This window comes from Polyodon spathula, chromosome 4 (assembly GCF_017654505.1).
Source record: "Polyodon spathula isolate WHYD16114869_AA chromosome 4, ASM1765450v1, whole genome shotgun sequence".
NCBI lineage: Eukaryota > Metazoa > Chordata > Actinopteri > Acipenseriformes > Polyodontidae > Polyodon > Polyodon spathula.
Genome location: NC_054537.1, coordinates 23,697,664 through 23,719,825, shown reverse-complemented (window position 1 = coordinate 23,719,825; position 22,162 = coordinate 23,697,664). Strand labels below are relative to the sequence as shown.

The following is a 22,162-nucleotide window of genomic DNA, read 5'->3' as shown; positions in this document are numbered from 1 at the left end:
AGGGGAATTTATAAAGTCCATGTACTGTATAACGCTGTATTGTTAACGTAACAAATTACACTGGGTGCTCTATTATATGGCTTTCAATGAAAATTCGGGTTAAACTGAAGTACAGCATTTCCATTGTGTACGCGTAGGTACTGGCACACACAATGTTATGGGCCTCCATAATGCCACCTGCCCTTGTCTTTTTTTTTTACTTTTTTTTTTTAAATTAACTGTAAATCCATTCTGGGACAGTGAGAGATTTGCCAGAACCCTGTAATCTGAAAGGACTGTAACTCAGTTAAAACAATGTACAGCAAGTTTAATTGCGTGCATATGCTACTTCTCGGTTAAAAGGCAGAAATGCTTTATTGATTTGACCCCTAAAGTGCAAATAATTTTCAGGCGTGCTATTTCATAAGCAGGGTTCTTTTTTGCATTTCAGGTTAAATCTATTTAATGGTTGTGGTTCAGAGAATGAAGTACATAATGACTTAGCCTGAAAGGATGTTGGGTGAACATGGTGTCCATTTGCATTACATTTATCACAGGTAGCTTGACAGTACAGATACTCAAGGTGAAAGAAAAGGTGGTGTCTGCTGTGTCTACTAGATATTTTGTTTCTAAAAAAGATCATCTTTCTCTCTTTTGTCCTACATTTTAATGAACAATCTGTCTCCCATGTACAGTAGTTCCCCCAAAATGTATCAGTTTTCAAGGAATGAAAACGACTTTGCTTCTCCAGTGGAGATTGCCAGCAGCTGGAATGGCATTCATTGCGATGCCAGTCTTGGCAATCATCATTACAGAACAGTAGGCTTTGCTTTTCCTTTTTTGTAAACCTTGTTCAATTTGTGTTTGCTTATTTAAGGTGCATTTTATTTGTTGAAAACAAAAGATGTTTGGTTTTACTGGCTCATAGGAGCAAGGGTAGCTTAGCTCAGGATCTGACAATGCAGATATTCCTATACTTAAAAAAATTTGAACACGCTGCTAAAATGCAGCAATTTTGAGGTGAATTTCTTGTTCCGGAAAATGGGCAGGGTTGAATGGCTTTGTAGATAGAAAGTACTTTGTACTTTGCTGGTACAGCTATGGTGTGATGCCTCCTTTACTGTTTTCATAACATTACTTGTATTTGTTTTATTATGACTTCAAGGCATCCTGTAGTCAGGGCAAAATAACAGTAAGCAAGCTTCAGAAAGCCTGCATCCTAGGAGTGCTGAGGGTGGATTGTAGTACAGAAACAGTAGCTCAGAAAAATGAGCAAGACCCCCCCCCCCCCCCCCCACCAAAAAAAAATTAAAAAAAATAAAATACTGGATGCCAGTGTAATTAAATAAATAAATCGCTGTGGAAGGTTTATGACATGGCAGACTATGAGACTGGTGGTTGTCAGAACATTCAGGGAATACAGAATTCTACCACTGAGAGGGGGTGCATGTCAATCAATAAATTGATTTATTGAAATGCCTTATTCATATTCACCCAGTTGTATTTTATGTTTAAGTGGAGTGGGTTACAAATAAAATATAGCTTACTTTTTATCCAATGCAGAGAACCCAGCAATTTGTTTTCTGTCTTAGCCAAGTCATCTTTTTAAATATTGTATATATTGCATCAGCTGTTTCATGGAGATGCTGAGGCAGAGTGTCTGAATACCTTTTGTAAAAACACTGTCTTTTTTTAAATATCACCAGAGCTTTGTTTTCAGATCATCCCAGCAGCTCATCCCAAGGAAGGTGATCACCAGTTTGGCTGCCTGTCCTACCTGCTGGAACCTATTTTGTTTGTTTTAATTTAAATGTTTACTGTCAATGTGATTGGTGTTCTACAGGCTTGATAATGTTGTGTGCTGTTAAAATAAAATTAGGTCTATCTGCTGGGGTGTTCAATTTCTAAAAATCAGAAAGATGGTCAGGCAGCTACATGACTATTGTAAAACTACTAATGCCTATTTATGATCTGATATTGGCTTGTTCTCCAAACCACACTCATTAAGGGTCTGCTCAAAGATCCTATGGAATGACTTTGAAGAACATGTGACTAGACATTGGAATCCTTATCCAAAAATAAACAATCACTGTTTTCTTAATGTTTAAAAACAACCCAGATATTAAGTTCTCTTATAAAGCAGAACATTTTTAGATTAAGTACTAAGTACTGCCGCACTAATAACATCAGCACCTTTCATCAACAAACCATACCCAGAGCTGTCACAATCAATTAGCTAGGTCTTTTATTTTTGTTACGATGTTAAAATTATTAAGGGATATTAATATGAACCGTCTACCTGCAGCAATGTATGCCATGAGTTCCCAAAAAATGCCAGCTGGCATAGTGCTGAAACTGCCAACTCTTTTTCATTTTACAGTTTGGGAAAATCATAAGTAGGGGTCTACTTAAATCACTGTAAATTTACGTATTTTTCACGGGTAGGTTGCGGAATAAAATTAGGATTTCGTGGACATTTCACAGACCTGTTTAAATATTGAATAAACCTAAGTAGAGAGTATTTCAGAACACTATAAAGCCTAAAAATAGTGGTGCTTGCTTCCTTACTAAAACTGAGTGCTGTCATTTGTTAAAGGGAAGCATGCAGCACCCCCCCTGCAGTTGACTTGCAAATATTGAGACTGCATGTTCTGCATCCACTGAACTGGTTGGAAGTGTAAGGCATAGCTTTGCCAAGTTATACAGATGTGGAAATAGATTAGAAACAGCCCCAAAACTTGTTTACCCAAGGGCATCTGGCATATTTAATAAAGGCAATGTATGCAGCATGTTTGTTGTCATGCTATTTGTCCCATCCAATAATTTATTTTATTAGTACTGAATCAAAACAAAGAAAGCGTGGCTATTCGGGTCTAAAATTCCAACTGCGAAAAAGTAAGCAGCAGATTGAAGCGAGGTGGCTGTGCTAGATCGTTGTAGTACTGATTTAACTTGCAGACAGGAATACTTTTTCTCTGTGCTGACTTTCCAGTTTGGTTTCTGAAAGATGTTTAGTTTACATTCTACTCAGCAGCCTGTATAGTAGCCTTTTGTTTTAATGTGTAATTCTGAAGCTAAATAGCAATCAATCGTATTTTCTCCAAAGACATATTAAGATATACAAAACCTCATATACCTCAATCTGCATGTACAGTTTCTTTGGGAAATATCTTTTCATGATTAATTACCAAAATATACTTTGCTTTTTTGATTTTTAGCAACCTAAATCAAAACAATGCAGCACTGACTTTGCCCCACCCCCTACTACACAGTACAGGTCACAGAAAAGCAGTATAGACACACTGATAGGCTAATTAAAACTTTGTCATTTGAATCACAATGATGGTTTAGCATATGCGGTTATTGTAATTCTCCGAAAGACAAGTGTACACTTACTGGGGTACAGAGTTTGACAGCACCGACAAATAAATACTTAGAACTTGGGTCATTCCATGACAGATCATCCAAAAAATTTTGGGTTTAACACCCTACCAAACTCGGTGCTCAGGATTGTTTTAGGCAAAAAACACCAAACCTTAACTTTTTTCAGTCTGATTGGGTCAAGAGGTCAAAATCTGGTCAATTTTACCCCCTCAACCTTTATTCGATATTATACAAACTATTTGAGCTAGAGACTTGTGTTAGATGTCTTTTTATTGGAAATGTCATGACAAATACAACAGTTATATTAAAGACATTTAAGAAACATTTCTGAAGTAAGGATTTCTTTGGGGCTGTTGGTGGAGGAGTTTGGATTGGGGAAGAGTGCATAGATGATGTAAAATAAGCGATCGTTGTCAATGCTAAAAACCCCGAACAAAATTTGTCAGGATTGACCATTTAAGTGATTGTACAGTAGCTAACAGAATAACTCCAGCTCTCTTCATTATATACTGTAGGGCTCAAATGTGCACTTTTGAGAGAAATGCATGTTATTTTAAAAGCATGATATCTGGTACTAAGCTTGGTTAAAGAAGTCTCTGTTTGTAGCCGTGCTTTCAGATAGTGTTGCACTTCCTCGGTCATTTCACCTCGAATATGAAGCACTGCTTCTTACAAGAGCGGGTCTTTTGATTCCTGTATATATGCAGATACATATTGGATTGGAGTGATTGAAAACCTCTCTAAAGAATTGAGGTTTTATGTCAAACTTATGCACCCAGTGGGGAAATTACAGCAGTATCTACTGGCTAGAGAAGGATCTCAAATGCTGGATACCTCTGGAGAGCATACTATGCAGTGTTCAATGCCCCAAACTCACTTCACCTTCCACAACAGGCTATAACTTGTAGGTTTTAAATCCAACATTTGAAAAAGGCTGAGAGAAATGCGTCATTGACGAGTGTGACTTCTGTTCCAGCTATTTTTTTAAAAATTTTTTTCAGATGTCTCTGGAAACAAAAAAATCTATCTTTCTGTAACTTTGCGCATGCAAAACAGAGGATTTGACATTTCCATGCAAACCCCCCCCCCTTCCCCTTACCTTCCCTCCCGTCCCAGTTTCACTGCATACAGTAGAATTACTCTGAACTTCATTCTGCCGATGACAGCTGAATGACCCAGAGGGGGGTGTGAAGCGAAATTTTGCAAATTCATAATCCCTTACTGACGTCATTGCAGTGTGATCCATCTGAATACAGAAGCTGCTCATTGTTCAGTGATATGTATGGTGAAAGGTCTGGTGCTTGATAAATGAGGCTCCTCTGGCCTGTACTGAAAGATTCCCTGAAGGTTTGTACTCGGCTTGTAGACTTCATTTTTAGAGTTTACACTAGAGAGTTAAAGAGGAGGCATTTCTGTGATGCGAATATGTTTGTCTGTTTGCAGTCTTAGGTTTCATGCATAGTTTAAGTATTTTTACTGTAAAAACCATTGAATGTCGATTTTCTAGCCATTTTTGCAGGGCCCTTAAAAGGGTGGATCGACTAATACGGCGGCCTGTCTAATATTAAACTACTGTACCAGTACCACAATAGATTACTACAGCCATGGTTATGTCTCGCACAAATAACTGTCAACAACCCAATTTATTTGTTCAGGATCTACATCATTCAGGTCATGTTTATATTACAAAGTAGTTCTTATGCAACATGTAAAAAATGGTTCCACTGCAACCTGCATCATATTTTTTTTAAATAAATAAATAAAAAATACATTTAAAAAAAAAAAGCAGCGAAGATCTTAGTATCCCATGTAGCACTGCGCACGTCCCTGGTAGAGCGACTCAGTAATCTGTATCGGAGTATCGTGCCTGTTGACAAGTAAAACATGGATGAGGCCTGCAGGGTTTTTATTGAGAACTATTCTGACATCTTTCCTGCTTTTGCAAAACTTGCAGCAATTGCAATTACGATACATGTATCTTGTGTACCAGCAGGACAGAGTGCAGACCAGCAAACCCTCTCGTTTACGTCAGGATCATCTAAAACATGATAATTTCAATGGAAGCTCCTGAGAATTACACTGTGTAACACAATTTTTGTTCCTGGGTAGTAAGTGTTATTTCCTAATTGCTTATGCCTCAAAAGTATAGAAAATGGCTATTATTCCCCACAGACTTTGTTTTTGTGACCAGGACAGTGATATTTAAAAATATCACTATTTCCAATGGGAAAACGGGCAAATGTGTGTCTTTTCGTTCACATAAAGTCAGAAAAAAACAACATGAATCCAAATTAACATGTATTTATACTAAAGTAATACAAAAATGACTACAAAAGATTTAGAAGTGAGTAGTTTTTTGAGATTTACGATTATACTGTAAACGAATAGTTTCCAGCAGTTTTAACTAAAAACAAAAAACGACACTGTAAAATTATTAATGGAATAAAGTGTTGCAAACAAGGGTTATTTCTAAACTAAAGCTGTGTGTCTTTATTTATCGGTGTTGAGCACTCAGGGAAAAAAAAAATAATTGTGTAAAAAAAAAAAAAAAGTATTTTTTTAGGTGTTTTCCTAAAATTGAAGTCTCAAGAGGGGGAGCGACTTTTACCTCAGTGCGACCTATAAAACGTATTTTACGGTACCAGTAAGTATTGTGTGTGGTGTTTTTTTTTTTTTTTTTTTTTAAGAATTGGGGCTACTTACTGTTGTCTGATGATGTTTTTTTATTTGAATGTATTTAATTACAGGTCATACATATCTAAACACCCACTGGGGTGAGCATCCTATTATAAGTAGCTACAGTACCTGTTTGTTATTCAAATACTATACAGCCAGTTAACTCATACAGTGTATGATCCACACAGCAAAGAATAAAAAAATAAATAAAAAAAAAAAAACCTGCTGCCTGCAGACCTCATTCAGGATTCGTACACACTGGGTAAAGCTCCTACTGAAATCAGTTACAGCTTTCTCGCCACTGTCTTCTGTTACAGATACTGCCTCTGTTGGGATTTCAGCTAATGGAAGTAGAACGCGCAGTACACAATGGGCATTGAGTGCAGCAGTGCACATCAGCACTCTGCCATCCAGTAAACCATTGCTGCTTGAACTGTGGTAGATGGTGATTATTCTACACAGTTTTTAATCTACTGTGTACGACAACCCTCCTGCTACTGTTCAATCACCCTAGCTGCATTCAAGAAATACATGAGTTTCTGACAGAACACAGAATGAAATGGTAAAAGCCCACCTACTATATAGTGTAAGTCAAAGCAAAGAATAAATATAGCTTAATTGTATTGTTGTCCTTTCCCTTAATTATTTGTGTGCCACAAAAGTGTTGCTCAACTTTTTATCTGATCTTGTCTGATGATCAGACTATCGTATCTTTAGTTTACAAATATTTCTAAGCTTCTACAGTAACTGCACAGTAAACTAAACAGCATAGTTTACACTTGGACAATTTATGGGTCTGATTTGTGTTCTGCTTACACCAGTGCAAGGTTTGCCTCCATTTATTTGGCAAAAAAAGTGTTGTACAGTAAAACCATTAACCACTTGCAGCATTAATGTAACTGTAGATTATACGAAGTGCATTATATAGCGCCTTTCATAGTGGACCACCATCACAGAGTGCTTAATGGCAATTGAATCTTATTCAAGTTAGTTACAGTAAGGGTGAAAGAGAACCATGTATAAGTATCTTAAACATTTCTGACCTGAACAAAATGATAGTTTTGCTTTTTTTTTAAAATGTACCGATTTAATCAATTAATGCCCATAAATAAACCGATCAAAATGTTTTGAGTGACAGCCCTAGTTTAAATGTAATATTACTGTACAGTAGCCAAGAATGATAAAAAAAAAAAAAAAAAACACTTGTGTTAAGACAAGGGTCTCTTTTATAATTGCAAGTTAAACATAACAAAGTATGGTACATCTTCCAGTACAAACTGGTCTCATTACGTCAGTAAACTTCCTCTGGTGACAAGCTGTGCTCGGCAGGAATATCTTGGCTTTTTGCGAAGGTCCACAATAACCCTTGTATCAGCTTTTCCCCTGTTATTGTAAGCTGTTGTATTACATGGCGCTTTTGAAATCTGTCTAGCCATCCCAGACTAGCAGCAAAACATTCTTCCCTTCCCAACTGGGGACATGAAAGGAAGCAGGTGACATTTAGTCTGCATTTTTACAGTTGCTGGCAAATTTCAGCTTGTTAATTTGTTTTTAAAACAGTTGATTAAATACAGTAGCCTTTATTTGTTCATTGGCACTGGAAACACAGCAGGGTCTTGTTTCTGTACAGATCCATATACGTTATAACAATACCTGTAAGATGTATTGGACCTTGCTGTGCTGTTTCCTATCATCCCGATCACTTGAAATAACTTTCAGTACTTTGTCATTACAAACTAATTCTGGCAACTCCGATCTCTCAAAACTTGGTGGAATGTTTATGTTTTTTCGCCGCAGTACTGGAATTAGTGTGTTTATTCTTTCAGGTCAAGCAGAACCCAAACTTTTACGTGTCCTAAATTTACTATATGTTAATATAAATGTAATACTTTAACCAGTAGGGTGTGTAAGGCAAATTAAATGTTATGTTTCAAGCTTTTCTCTATAGTTGTCATCAAACAAGTGATTGTTTATTCCGTTTTCTTGTTTCATTTATTGTATACTTGTAACAGAAGCAACTGGAGCCAGACTGTCTGTATTCAGATAACTATCAATTTATAGCTTGAGGAACTAAGCCCCAAAAAAATGGAAACAAGAATGTGTCATGGAAATAAAATCTGATGACACCTTCACATTGACCTGTGACCGAATATTGGGAGTCGCATTACTTTTTTCAGTTTGTTTGGTATGCACTTATTGTCTTTAAATGATGCGCAGCTATATTCAATTTCTCAATTTTGAGAAATTATTGTTTCCACATAGTGGTGTCATGTGGGACCCTAATTCCTGCTGCGCTGGGAGCATATGATGATAAGCAAGACTTTACCCATTTGAAAGTGAAAACAAAGTTTAGAAAACTAAACATGGGACTTGAAAGAAAGTTGTTCTTGGTAATTACAAAAGGAAAGCCTGTAAAGTCTTCATTCCTGTTCGTTAGGCCCTTTTTTGAAATAGGCATTGCATTTGAAATGGAACCTTATGAACCTGTAAAAATCTCATGCATGGAGTGGCTCTCAATAAATAGTTTTTTGGTATACCAAAATAGTGTGAGGTTTTATTTTTCTGCTTTCTCTAAGCTACTGCATAGACTGCAAATGACATTCATAACATTAGAACAGTAACACAACCCAGCCCCTTGCTGTTTACTGGTGGGTCCATTCTTTTCTGTCCTCCAATCCCTGAAGCTGCTTGTGTCTTTGACTTGCTCCTAGATGTTTCTTTGATGTGTTAGTCACAAGTGCTGTTAAATTAGTGGTATATTGGATTCTGAGTCTAATTACAGAGGCGGTCGTTGGATATGTGCCTTGGCTCAGCTGGCAGTGGTTTGGCGTTTGTCCAGCAGCACAGATGGCCAGACCTTCAAAGTGTGCATATGCATTTGATTGTACAAACTGTCTGCGTTTGTAGAAGGTTGATTCAATAGCACAAGTTTTCAAGAGTTAATTGAATGTTTTACTGTAGTACATCCACTTAGAACAGTCTTCCTCAAAGGATGTGGGTTGGGTGGGGGGGGGGGGGGCGGGGGGCGAAATAGTATCAGTATTTCGTTTTTGTCTCATTTTACAGCAACACTTACAGGAGAGAATATTTGACTGTTTGTTTTTTTTTTTCTTAAAGATGTGGTTTTGATCTGTCATGTACTGTATAAATGTAAAAATAGTACTTGTTTGTTATGAATTAGATAAGGTGGAGATATCGTACATAAAAATGCCCCCCAATAAAAAGTGAAAAAAATACATAAGAATAAAAACTGCCTTTTACTGTACATGTTTGGTTGTGGGTGGAATAATGCAGATAGGCAGATATGCCCTTATCAGTGCTTTGCACCCATATGCTGTACGGTGTGATGTCTGGAAAGGGACATTTCAGCAGTTTGTGTATACTGTTGTACAACATACTGCTGAAACAAATCTGTTGCTGTTTTTGAGTGATCTTCCCATAAATATGACATAATTCACTTTTTTTGTTCTTCCTAGATACAATTCTACTGCTGTGGTCCAGTAGTCGCTGTATATGCGTTAGGGTTAGGGTACTCCTTCTGTAATTCCATGTTCCACACTAACACAGGATGAGGCCGGTTGCACCTTGCTCACACTTTTATATTGCAAGCAGATCTTGATTGACATTGAGGCGTAAGGGTTCAAAGTTTAACCCCATTGCCCCACCATCAATGACTATATGCTGCTTTTACTGAAAAGTTGACAATCTGTGAATCCAAATGATTACAGCTTCTCACAGCTCTACGATGTAAACTTCTGATGTCTCTTCCTGTTTTGCAAGCCCCAGCAGATGTTATTTCTGTAAGGGGAGGTGGAGCAGTCTGAGGAATAACTATTCAACGCAAGATATTGAGAGCGAAGCAGAGCATGTTTGTGCACTATGAAAGCACACAACACTTTTTTACTTTCTACAGTATCTTAACAGTGTGCTTTTATAAGGAGCATCAAATTAATAGTGGTAGAGTTTGTGTTTACTCAGTTTTAAAACCCTTTTCTGGAATTCTTGAATCTGCAGGATATTGTAGCCTGACCACTTTGCCAAAATAACAGGGTTGCATTACAACATTACGAACCCTCTGTCCTAATTTAACAGCAAAGTGGTACAATTAACAAGGATTCTTTAGAATTTATGAAGCAGGCTTGAACAGTATTATTTTAATCTGTGTGAGTTTAGAAATGCTTTGTGTATAACTGGTAAACAGCAGTTTCTGAGCATTTTGTGAGTGAATCTGAGCATCTGCTGCCCCTCTCCTTTGTTGCAAGTTACTGGTTTCTGTTTGGCCTCCAGCTTCTCCCTTAAGTCTTCTAGTAAATGGGAATGGCTGGACAAAACACTTGCTCTGCTCCCAGTCCTGAGGCCTGCTGAATGACTTCCCTGCTCCTTGTGATGGATGAACAGTAAGTTTGAAGATCGTTTAAAGTACTGTGAACAGGATGGCTTGCAGTGGTGACGTCAGACCAGAAATACGGACTCGTGCTCAGTGTTTTATTAAATAATAATAATAGAAAATAAAAGATTTAAACAAAGAAAGAGGCGCGTTGGCCAAACAGACAAAACAGACGTGGCCGAACAGAAAACAAGTACCGTGCTGGAGCTTCCAGCACAAAATAGCAATTGTTATTTAGGTATCTCCTTCTCACTCCCCCGTTCTCCACTCACGAACACACAACCCTGAGTGAGTGAAAACATGCTGCTTTTATGCAGCTGTACCAAGATTTGATTCAGTCATTCAATTGGAGTCTCGGTACAACTGCACGTGAATTCATGAAGTGCAATTCCCCGTGCTCACATATTATTACATTTTACTTGCACGTGAAGTGCTGTGCAATCCTCGTGCCTAAATACAAATATACATTTTAAACACTTGTGATCGTAACCCATATTTATATCCCATGTACAGTATTTTATACATAAACACCAACAGTAACACACTACATACAATATAAAACATTAATAAACATAGGGGGCGGCAGACTCCGCCACAAGTACATATAACTAACAAAAAAAAAAGAAAACCTGATAAATGTCTGCCAAGGATGGAGGAAAACTACCGTGACTACTTATATAAGACTGAACTGCGAGTTGTTTCAGCACCATTCAAGTGGGTTTTTTTTGCTGGACAGCTCTAGACACTCAAGCATTAGATATAAAGTAACATTAATACAGTAGCTGTGGATATATTGGGAGAGAGAAAGGAAGTGAAAGTGGAAGAATTGTATGATATTATTATTATTATTATTATTATTATTATTATTATTATTATTATTATTATTATTGGTTATTTATTTTTATTTTTTTAATTGACATATCATGTCACATGGCTTCTAGGCTGTAGAGGGACAAAATGCTAATTTCATGACTCAAGCTAAGGTTGGATATTTAAAGTAAAAAGGAAATCTGAGAAGGTTTAAGCGTTGTGGTGAAGTCTTTGACCCATCTGTATATATGACTACAAAAGATTTAGAAGTGAGTAGTTTTTCGAGATTTACGATTATACTGTTTTACTGTAAATAATCTACTCGCTCATAAAACTACTCACTTCTAAATCTTTTGTAGTCATTTTTGTATTACTTTAGTATAAATACATGTTAATTTGGATTCATATGTTGTTTTTTTCTGACTTTATGTGAACGAAAAGACACACATTTGCCTGTTTTCCCATTGGAAATAGTGATATTTTGAAATATCACTGTCCTGGTCACAAAAGCAAAGTTTGTGGGGAGTAATATCCATTTTCTATACTTTTGAGGCATAAGCAATTAGGAAATAACACTTACTACCCAGGAACAAAAATTGTGTTACATAGTGTTATAAATGGGTCTGTGTAACACAAGTGATTTAAAATATATGTATTTAGGCACAGGGATTGCATTTATTAGTATGTGAGCACAGGGTTGCACAAATTAGTTCACGTGCTGGGATTCACGTGAATAATTAATTAGTAATTGAATCCCGGAACAACAGTGTATACAGTGCCTTGCAAAAGTGTTCAGACCCCTGACCAATTCTCTCATTACTGAATTACAAATGGTACATTGAAATTTTGTTCTGTTTGATATTTTATTTTTAAACACTGAAACTCAGAATCAATTATTGTAAGGTGACATTGGTTTTATGTTGGGAAATATTTTTAAGAAAAATAAAATACTGAAATATCTTGCTTGCATAAGTATTCAACCCCTGTGCTGTGGAAGCTCCCAGTTTGCACCGATGAAAGAAATTGCCCTAACGAGGACACAATTACCTTACCATTGGCCTCCACCTGTGAACCATTAAAGTTGCTGTCACATTTTCTGGATAAAAACCCCACTGTTGAAGGATCATTGGTAAGGCTGTGAATCTGAAGGAAAATGAAGACCAAAGAGCATTCTACAGAAGTTAGAGATAAAGTAATACAAATGCATAGATTAGGGAAAGGGTACAAAATAATATCCAAGTGTTTGGATATCCCAGTGAGCACAGTTGGATCAATAATCAGGAAGTGGAAGCTGCATTACACTACCCAGGCACTGCTAAGAAAAGGCTGTCCCTCAAAACTCAGCACTCAAACAAGAAGGAGACTTGTGAGAGAAGCCACAGAGAGGCCAATAATCACTTTGAAGGAGCTACATAGTTCAGTTGCTGGGAGTGGAGTAATGGTGCACCAGTAAACCATATCAAGAGCTCTGCATAACACTGGGCTGTATGGGAGGGTGGCAAGAAAGAAGCCGTTACTCAAAAAGTACCATCTGAAAGCACGTCTGGAGTTTGCCAGAAAGCATGAGAGTGACCCAGCTGCGATGTAGGAAAAGGTTTTGTGGTCAGATGAGACCAAGATAGAGCTTTTTGGCCAAAACTTTTGGCGCAAACCTAACACTGCCCATGCCTCAAGACACACCATCCCTACAGTGAAGTATGGTGGTGGCAGCATCATGCTGTGGGGATGCTTCTCATCAGCAGGGACTGGGCATCTTGTTACAATTGAAGGAAGAATGGATGGAACAAAATGCAGGAAAATACTGCAAGAGAATCTGCTTCAGTCTTCTAAAAAACTGAAGCTTGGGAGGAAATTTACCTTTCAGCAGGACAAATATCCCAAACACAAGGCCAAAGCAACATTGGAGTGGCTCAAGAACAAAAAGGTGAATGGCTCCAGTAGCCCAGTCAAAGTCCTGATCTCAATCCCATTGAGAATCTGTGGCAGTATTTGAAAATTGCGGTCCACAAGCGTCGTCCAACCAACTTGAACAACCTGGAGCAAATCTGCGAAGAAGAATGGGCCAAAATCACTCCGACACTGTGTGCAAAGCTGGTACATATTTACCCCAAAAGACTTAAAGCTGTTATTGCAGTGAAAGGTGGCTCTACCAAATGTTAATGTGTGGGGGTTGAATACTTATGCAAGCAAGATATTTCAGTTTTTTATTTTTCTTAAAAATATTTCCCAACATAAAACCAATGTCACCTTACAATAATTGATTTTGAGTTTAAGTGTTTTAAAATAAAATATCAAACAGAACGAAATTTCAATGTGCCATTTGTAATTCAATAATATGAGAGAATTGCTCAGGGGTCTGAATACTTTTGCAAGGCACTGTATATATATATATATATATATATGCACATTTTACTCACCGGGGCTGTGTGTTCGGTGAGTGGAGAACGGGTGTGGAGAGGAGAGAATTAAAAACAAAAAGTAAATATAACCGTTGCTTTGACAAACAGTGTTTGTCTGTTCGTCCGCTGTCTGTTTTGTTTGTCTATTTATTTTGGCCTCAAATGCCGTGTGCTGTTTTTTTGTTTTAATCTTTTATTTGTTTGTTTAATAATCGTATTAAGCACCGTAGCGTCTCGGTTTCACCAGCCAGTACTGCCTGCCTCTGTGTTCTCCTTTCTGGCTTGATGTCACCCTACAGCCAGCCTGTTCACAGTGCCCTTGTCAGTGTCCATTATGGTGCCCTTTCAGCTTCAGCAACTAGAGAGAGGCCTGTATTAGAAATCGTTTGTATCCAAACATGATTGCGTGCTTAAGTCGCACCAGTTCCATAATGTCAATATTCATGAATGCACTGTGACTTTGGTCTGTGAAGGAAAAAAAAAAGAAGGCAGATCACATGTTTTAAACGGAAGTGCGAGAGAGACGATAACAATCTGACCGAACACAAATCCCTGGAAGTCCAGAGGTGCTGTATTAACACCAGCAAAATATGGTAACCCCAGGTACATGCAAGAGTTGTGATGGTGACCAAACGTGTGTCAAAAGGTCAATTTATTAAAACTTCACTTTCAGACTGTGATAATGAAAAGGAATGGTTTAGGAATATCTAATATATATGTTACTATGTTTACTGTGGTGTATTTAATATCATAAGTAACAGAACAAACTCACTGAAACTTGCTTTTTACTGAAACAATAAATGGTTGCATGTACAGTAAAAGACATAGAGCATGTAACACAGCCAGCTCTTCAGACCAGGACTCTGCTACCTCGAGCACAGGAGCTGCAGCATGCTATTTCCCTATACAACTGGACACAATTAAAGGTGCGGTCACCAATTCTCTATACATAAAATGAGGAATTCATTGCAGTCACACTTAGCAATTGCTTTTCTTTTACTTTCGTTTTTAATTTTGTAAACAGACAGAGCACATTGGGATATATTGTATTAAGTCCCACAGTCCATGGCGCTGCTAGGAACTGTAAACAAACAATTTTAATAGTGTTTGTACACATTACACCAGACTAAACAGAAAATGATAATTTAATGTGGATGCTTTGAGCGGTATTAATTGAAACAATTATGAGTACGGTTCTCAAGATCGGTTAGTAATGCGGACAGGGCCTTACATGGCACATTTAAGTAGACTCCCTCCCAGCACACGTGTGTGTAGCTTTTTGGGTACTAATGCGAAGTAAGATTTATTAAAAATAATAATAATAATAATAATAATAATAATAATAATAATAATAATAATAATCACTTCTATAAATTAGTAAAAATATTTAATGAAACAAAAAAAAAAACATCTCTCAAAACGAGAGGCATATTTTACATTTTTCAAATAAAAAAAGAAGTTTATTTTAAAATAGTGCTGTGTCTACAACCCACAGGCTCACACAGGCTTTCTTTTTTATTTTTGAATTGGACGATTGTTTGGAAACAGCAGTTATTTTACTCCTGATCTTTCTCCCAATTTGGAAAGCCCAATTATTCAACCCGGCTCACTGCTGCAACCCCAGCACTAACTTGGGAGAGACGGAGACAATCGCTTGCGTCCCCCGAAACATGTGCCATCAGGCATCTGCTTTTATTTTTGCACTGGAAGCCTGCTGTGAAGCCCTGCAGAACTACAACGTAGGAGGACCACGCAGTTCTGAATTGAACAGAGGCAAGCCTGCAGGTGTCTGGCCAGCCACAGCGGGTACTGGTACGCGGTAAGCCAAGGATTCTCCAGCCGACCTAACCCTCCCCACCTGGGCAGTGCTTGGCCTGTTGTGCGCCTTCCCCTGGGAACTCCCGTCCACGGTTGACAGTGGCACCGCTTGGATTTGATTTCCAAGCTATAGGGCGCATCCTGCACTCCGGGCAGAGTGCCTTTACTGGATGCGCCACTTGGGAGCCCCAAATGTATTATTTTTAGATCAGGCTCTGTGTGTATGTGGATTGCTATCTTGGTTAGGAAGGATGCAGCTTCATTTAAGTACAATCCTTTTATTTATTTATTTATTTATTTATTTTTTTAACATTATTAAATGATTTACATAATTTGAATCTACTAAACAAAGTCAATCTACATGTATAGTAGTGCTTGAGAGACTGAGCTTCTGTTTAAATAAACGCTGTCCTGATGCTTCAGCTGTCATTCATCTGGTTGAGATTTAGCTGGGTTGCATTTGATACCAAAATAGGATAGTTAAAGTACAGTACTTAATGCAATTTTGTATTCAGTGTGATGTATACCCAACATTTGAGTGGCATCATCTTAACCACGGGAAAAGGAAATGATGCCAAACAGCTTTTTTGGTCTGTCAGTAAATGTCATTAATATCGTTAGGGTGGAGCCTGCCTGTTTTAATGAGAGTTATCTGGAGAACCGCTTCTTCAGTTGTGATGAAACTTCGCTAACATCTTAATCAAAGTGGCAGAATCAGGGGGTATAAGGAGCCAATTGTCTGTCTGTCTCATGTACAATATGTATGCACATCTGGCTCTTGCATGTTTTACTGGTTCGTAGAGAACCGCTATATACATTAATTTCTGCAAGTTATTGAGAGTATTAGAATCTGATGTGTTTACAGTATTCTATGTTATCTCTACGCTGAAAGGATAGTGGGTATCCCCAGGTTTACGTTATATTTTTTTAAACATTCTGCAAAGCAAGCCCATGCTCTTCCTTGCGTATTTCGGAATTGGTTTCCAGTTAGGGATTAATCCAGCGCTTTTCCTTCATAAAACCATCATTTTGCATTTTGCAAAGCTTCAGTTACCAAATGTCCTAACCCTGAATTAACAGCAATACTCAGTAAAGAAAAGAAGAAAAATAACACACAATTGATGAGCAGAGGGATAACCCAAGGTTACTGCAAAACATCCATGCAGTCAGGTATTCTCACTGCTTTCTGGCACAGAAATATAGTGCTACTACTTGGTTTTGCCTACTTTGATTAATCTCAAATGATGTATGTGAATTACACTTTAAAAAAAAAAAGACGAGGCTGCAAACTTAGGAAGGCTCTTTGTTCTCTTAGTTTGTCGGTCACGTGGCATGTGGAACAGAGTGCCCTTGATGGATGTTACCACTCTGAAATCACCAGAAATGTGTAGCTTGATTAGCTTGCTATCTGTTTCTATAGAAACAATAGTGATACATAATTTGAAAGGGTGGGGGTTATTGTTATGTAGATGACAGTGATTTATTGATAAGTATTTTTAAAAAGATTTAATGGTTTTTCATAATGATGTTTTGAACAGAAGATCTTTGCAACAAAGTTTTCCCTGAGCATTTAGAGATTCACTGAAAGCTCATTCTTCAATGGACTTTTAGCAAGGCTTGGTTGGATTCTTTGTATTGTCTGTTCAGCTAAATATTTCCACAGTTTAGTTACTGTGTGTGTGTGTCTGTTACCTTTTTTTTATTTTTTTTTTTTATTTTTTAATTCCCCAGCCAAAATGTATTCAGTTAATTTTGCTGCCTGCCTATAGTATGAGATGAGATTTGTTGAAGGTTTGTTATTTAATATTTGGTAGCTGGCATGGCAGGAATTCAGTTAGTTTTGAAGAACTCAAATGTGTATTTTCCATGATCAGTGCTTTTATTGTCTGTGCTGCAAGACCAGTGCCCTATTGCATGTGCAGCATTCGAGTAATGGACCTTGTAGTAAGGTTATTTCTGGTCATGGATCTCCAAAGTTACACGTCCCGATGTTGAAGGCAGGACGTCCCAAGTTGCTTACAGTACATTGCGTCCTGTTTCCCTGTGAAGAAACACATCTGAAATAATTAATGAGTTACTGACCTTCTGGCTGTCTGAAATACAAAACACTATCTACTGTACAAAACCAGTTTGCAGTGATTTGGATGATTTAGGTACATTGCCCCAGCCTTGCAACATTCATGTCCAACATTAGCCAATTAATATTTAAGCCTATAAAGTAATTGTTTACTATCCATATGTGTGTATATACATCAGAGGTTTTAATTGATTTTTTAATGATTAATCAATTACAGTTATCACACCTGTGGGCTTTGATCGATTTAAAAAAAAAAATTGATAATTTTTAATCTTGTTTTACATGAGTGCACTGTGTGTGTGTGTGTGTGTGTATATCTATATATATTTCATCATAGTCATCATCATCTTTAGCCTTTTTCAATCCACTGCTGGCTGAAGGCTTCCCCAAGATTCTTCCACAAAAGCCTGTCTGCTGCATGCCTCATCCACATTGCTCCAGCGTGTTTCCTAATTTCATCTTGCCATGTGAGTTGTCTTCAGGTTCCTTTTCAAACGCACTTTGACGCTAGCCTTGTGTAGTTCTTGTATTCTTGTTTGTAATTCTTCTGGGCATGTTGTAAATATAAGGATGCTGTGAACACATCGTAATTGATTCAAGTGTTTTGAACATGGGTGGCCATGAAGAGCTTTGGGGAAGTTGTATCTCCTTGATGAATTCCTTTTTTTTAATCTTGATTTTGTTGCTGTTTTTTTATGGAGTCTTACTGTGGATGTTGCATTTTTGTATATGGTGCTGATCAAGTCGCTGTACGTTTTCTCAATTCCTTGTTTTTTCAGAGAGCTTAATACAAATCTTGTGTAAACAGAGTCAAAGGCTTTTTCATAGTCAATGACTCCCAAGCAAAGTGGTAGTTCGTACTTGTTGCTGGTTTGAATCACTTTCCGTACAACTTGAAGATGATCCATTGTGCTAAAGACACTCCTGAATTAAAACTCCAGACTACAGTTGATTGACCTTATATTCTCAATAATGCACTTTCTTACTGTCTTGCAGAGTTCAATGTATTCAATATTTGACTTCAGAGCTGCTGTTTGTTTCATTTCCCTTTTTTTCTTCATGAGATCTTTTGTCTCTTGCACGATCTTCTACTCGCATTTTGTACTCTGTGTTCCAGCGATGTTTTTTGCTGTTTTGGCAATTACTTGCGTCACTTCCTCATAGATTTTGTTTACGTCCGTTGCTTCATCTTTTTGCAGATCTTGAAGAGCACTGAATCTATTCTTCAGTTCTAGTTGAAAGACCAGGCTTTGCTTCTGGAGCATTTGTACATTGATTGTGTTGGATTTCGTCATCAAGAGTTTCGCTCTCTCCAGTGCTGTGTTTAGGTGTATTTTCCATCTTATAAGTCTGCGGTGACTTCCTGTGTTAAAATTGTTCAGTACTGAGACATCTTGTACAGTATGCTTACAGTAGGCTGACAGTACTTTTTTGTATCTTTCATTATTCAGAATTTTTGTTGTTGACTACACAGTAATCTTTCTCTGTTTTAAATCGCCTCTCATTGGCTTTGGTAATGTTTTTATTTTTGTGGATTTTTCCTTGTGGTAAATGCAATGCAGCATGAATCCTGTTCTTCCATAAGACCCTTGCAACAGCCAGTGGCTGTAAAGACTCTCATACTGTAGTTCTGACTGCTTAGTTTTTATTAAAGTGGAACTACAGCAGCAAAGTGGAATTAATCGTATATGTGGAAAAACTACAAATCATGTTTGCTGCAAAAGAAGTTGTGACACAGACTCTGCAAGTGTATCCAGGATAAAAGGAGTTCAGACTCATGAAAAATAAAACAAATTGACCGGATATGCAGGGTGATTGTAGATTCAGTTGGCATTCTTCTTTATGTTATCCTAAAAGTAATGTTGGCCACGAAGCAGTTACTGTAATGCAACACCTGGGTATCCATTTTCCACAACACCAGCACAAATGAACTGACTTTATAATCACCCTTGTAAACTTGAAATAGCTGTATAAGGAATATGGATTTGAATGTTTTTTGCATAAACAGCACAAGGTCTATCAAATTCATCCAAATGTGGCTGGAACTAAACAACAGCATAAACTCACTTTTTTTTTTTTTTTTTTTTAAATAAGCTTTGTATTTCTGTTGACATTTCTCATAGTTCTCAAATGTTTTTCAGTAGTCCATATTATGGCTAAAGAAACCAGACAGGGCATGCAGTCAGTCCCCAGAGCAACTGGTCAGGTGGTAGCCTGGGGGAAGACATCAGTACAAGGCTCTCTGCTCGCTCAGTGCCTGTGCCTTGAGCTGGCGCATGCCTGCCTGTGATTTATCAGGCCCTGAAATACTGCAGATTTCAGTAAATGGTAATGAGAACGAGAGAGAGACTATGATCCTCAATGTTGGGTTGATCCAATGGGAATAGCACTGTTTTGGTCCTTGATTGTGGTGTTTCCAAAGTATTTAACAAAAGAATAATACATTACATACAATATATGAACCAAATAGGAAAGCTACCTGTTTTAATTTTGAATTTGTTCAAATTACTGTTGGTTTACATGGAGCTAGAAATTCTGCAGTATTATATTTGTAGAAGTACTGTACCTTTTAAAATTTAATTTAAGGGAAAAGAAATAAACCCATACACACTTACCTGTAAAAGCAATTTAATCAATGGTAATAAATGAAGAAGTACTAAATAAATGTACTAAAATCTTTGACAAACCTTCTCAATATGAAGTATTTTTTTACCATTTTAGACTACTAGTAGAACATTTTCAATTCATTAAAAGATTTATTAGGAAATAAAGCCCACTGAGACGAGGGTCTCAATTTTCTATTGGTGTCCTAGTCACAAAACAAAAGAAAGCATTACAAATACAAAATAATCGGACAGAAACTAATGTAATATGCAACACCATCAAGCTAGCACTAAACTACACTTAAACAAAAAATAAGTTCTGTTGGTAGGTCAAATTATTTGCATAAAATCCATTTGAATTTAAAACTTGAGCAGCCCCCTTATTGTTAATGTGGGAGAGTATTCCAAAAAAAACCTGGGAATCAACCAAAAATTGATTGATACCATTTTAAAGTCCATACTATACTTAGAATTACAGAAAGGAAAGTTGTACTCTTATTTTTCTTGAGAAATATGATGTATTAAAGTAAGATTTCATCCATTCTACTAGATTTACTGTAATACACATTTTATGAGAGGATTTGGTTAGATTGATTCAGAACAGTTTCATATACAGATGCTTATCTGAATATAGTGTTTTTTTTTTTTTTTTTTTTTATACTGTTTTAAAAATAAACCATCAAAAAACAACAATCTCTGACTGCAGTACAACCAATGCACCTCCCCGTTCCAATTTGTATATAAGATCTACATGTTCTAATCAATTGTTATGCTATTTTTTACCTTTCATTTGACCATTGTGCATACTTTTAGTAGAGCAAACTGTATTTAAAAATATTGTTCAGGAATCATCAATATGATTTGCTGATTGTTTAAATAACTAAGGCAAGGATTGCTGTCTGTCTCTGTAGCGAACCGGGACATAAGGGCAGGGGCAAAAACGTTGGGATACTCGAACATTTAATGGAAAAAGGGGATGGCATCAGTCACACCCGGACATCTGGTGGTCACCCTACGCAAACATTACTTTGTGCTTATTAGCCTGTATGTTAACCACTAAGGAGCCTGGCTTGTCACGGCTCAGCTGATACTGTGGAGTTGTGACAGGGTGCTCGTGTCGTGTGTGGGTAGCCGCTGGTTAAGCAATACAGAGAGACAACTGGAGGAGGAGTTGAAACGCAGGGCACAGGTGTGCAGGATTTATTAACACAAACAGAAAGAAAGTAAATAAAGTTGGTCATGTGATGTTACCAGCCATGGTAATGCACATAGGACAAATACAGCAAGCTGTACAAAAATGCAAAATAAAACAGCACAAAAAAACTACAAATAAAAGGTGCCGTAAAAATGGCTAGCGCTACTCCCCTAATCAGGAGGTCCTGCTGGAATACACTTCTCTCAATACTGTAGACTGCTGTTACCTGAAACTAAGCTCCTTTCCTACCCCGCCCCGGTATACCCACGACCACCGGCAGCTGCAGTTTCTTCTTGCATGAATACTGGAACCCTGACCTTGGTTAACCCATGCAGTAGTCAGCAGTCTCCAGACCTCCATAGCGCCAAGTCTCATGACCTTGCAGCAACCCCGAGCCTTCTCCCGCAGATGTTCTTGATTTGACGGACACTCTGTCGAGACCCGCCCACCAGCTGATTGAAGACCAGCACAGCCAATCACTTGCTGCCCTTCCCCTCAACCAAGCCTAGTAGGTCTCAATAGAGCACCCATCTGTAAACAATAATTTAATTACACAAATCAACTCCAAAAAGACACAATAAATCAATTCCCACATACAAATTACACCAACACTAATTACCAATTGTGCAGGGCAATTACCCTGCCACAGGAGTGCACAGTGGTGCCTTTTTTAAAAAAAAATCTTAAACATCTTAATGTTGCTTATTTACTTATGTTCCTTATGTACATGTACAGTGTCTATAGAAAGTCTATACCCCCTTTCAAAATAGTCACCTTTTGTTGCCTTATAGCCTGGAATTAAAATGCATTAAAATTGATTTATTTTTTTTTATT

General features: G+C 37.5%; 1 protein-coding gene across 4 annotated transcripts in view; it reads left to right on the top strand.

Annotated features, from left to right (window-relative positions):
- Nucleotides 1-22,162, top strand: part of LOC121314330 (high affinity cAMP-specific 3',5'-cyclic phosphodiesterase 7A-like) — a 50,076-nt gene that overhangs the window by 1,444 nt on the left and 26,470 nt on the right. The window lies entirely within an intron of this gene.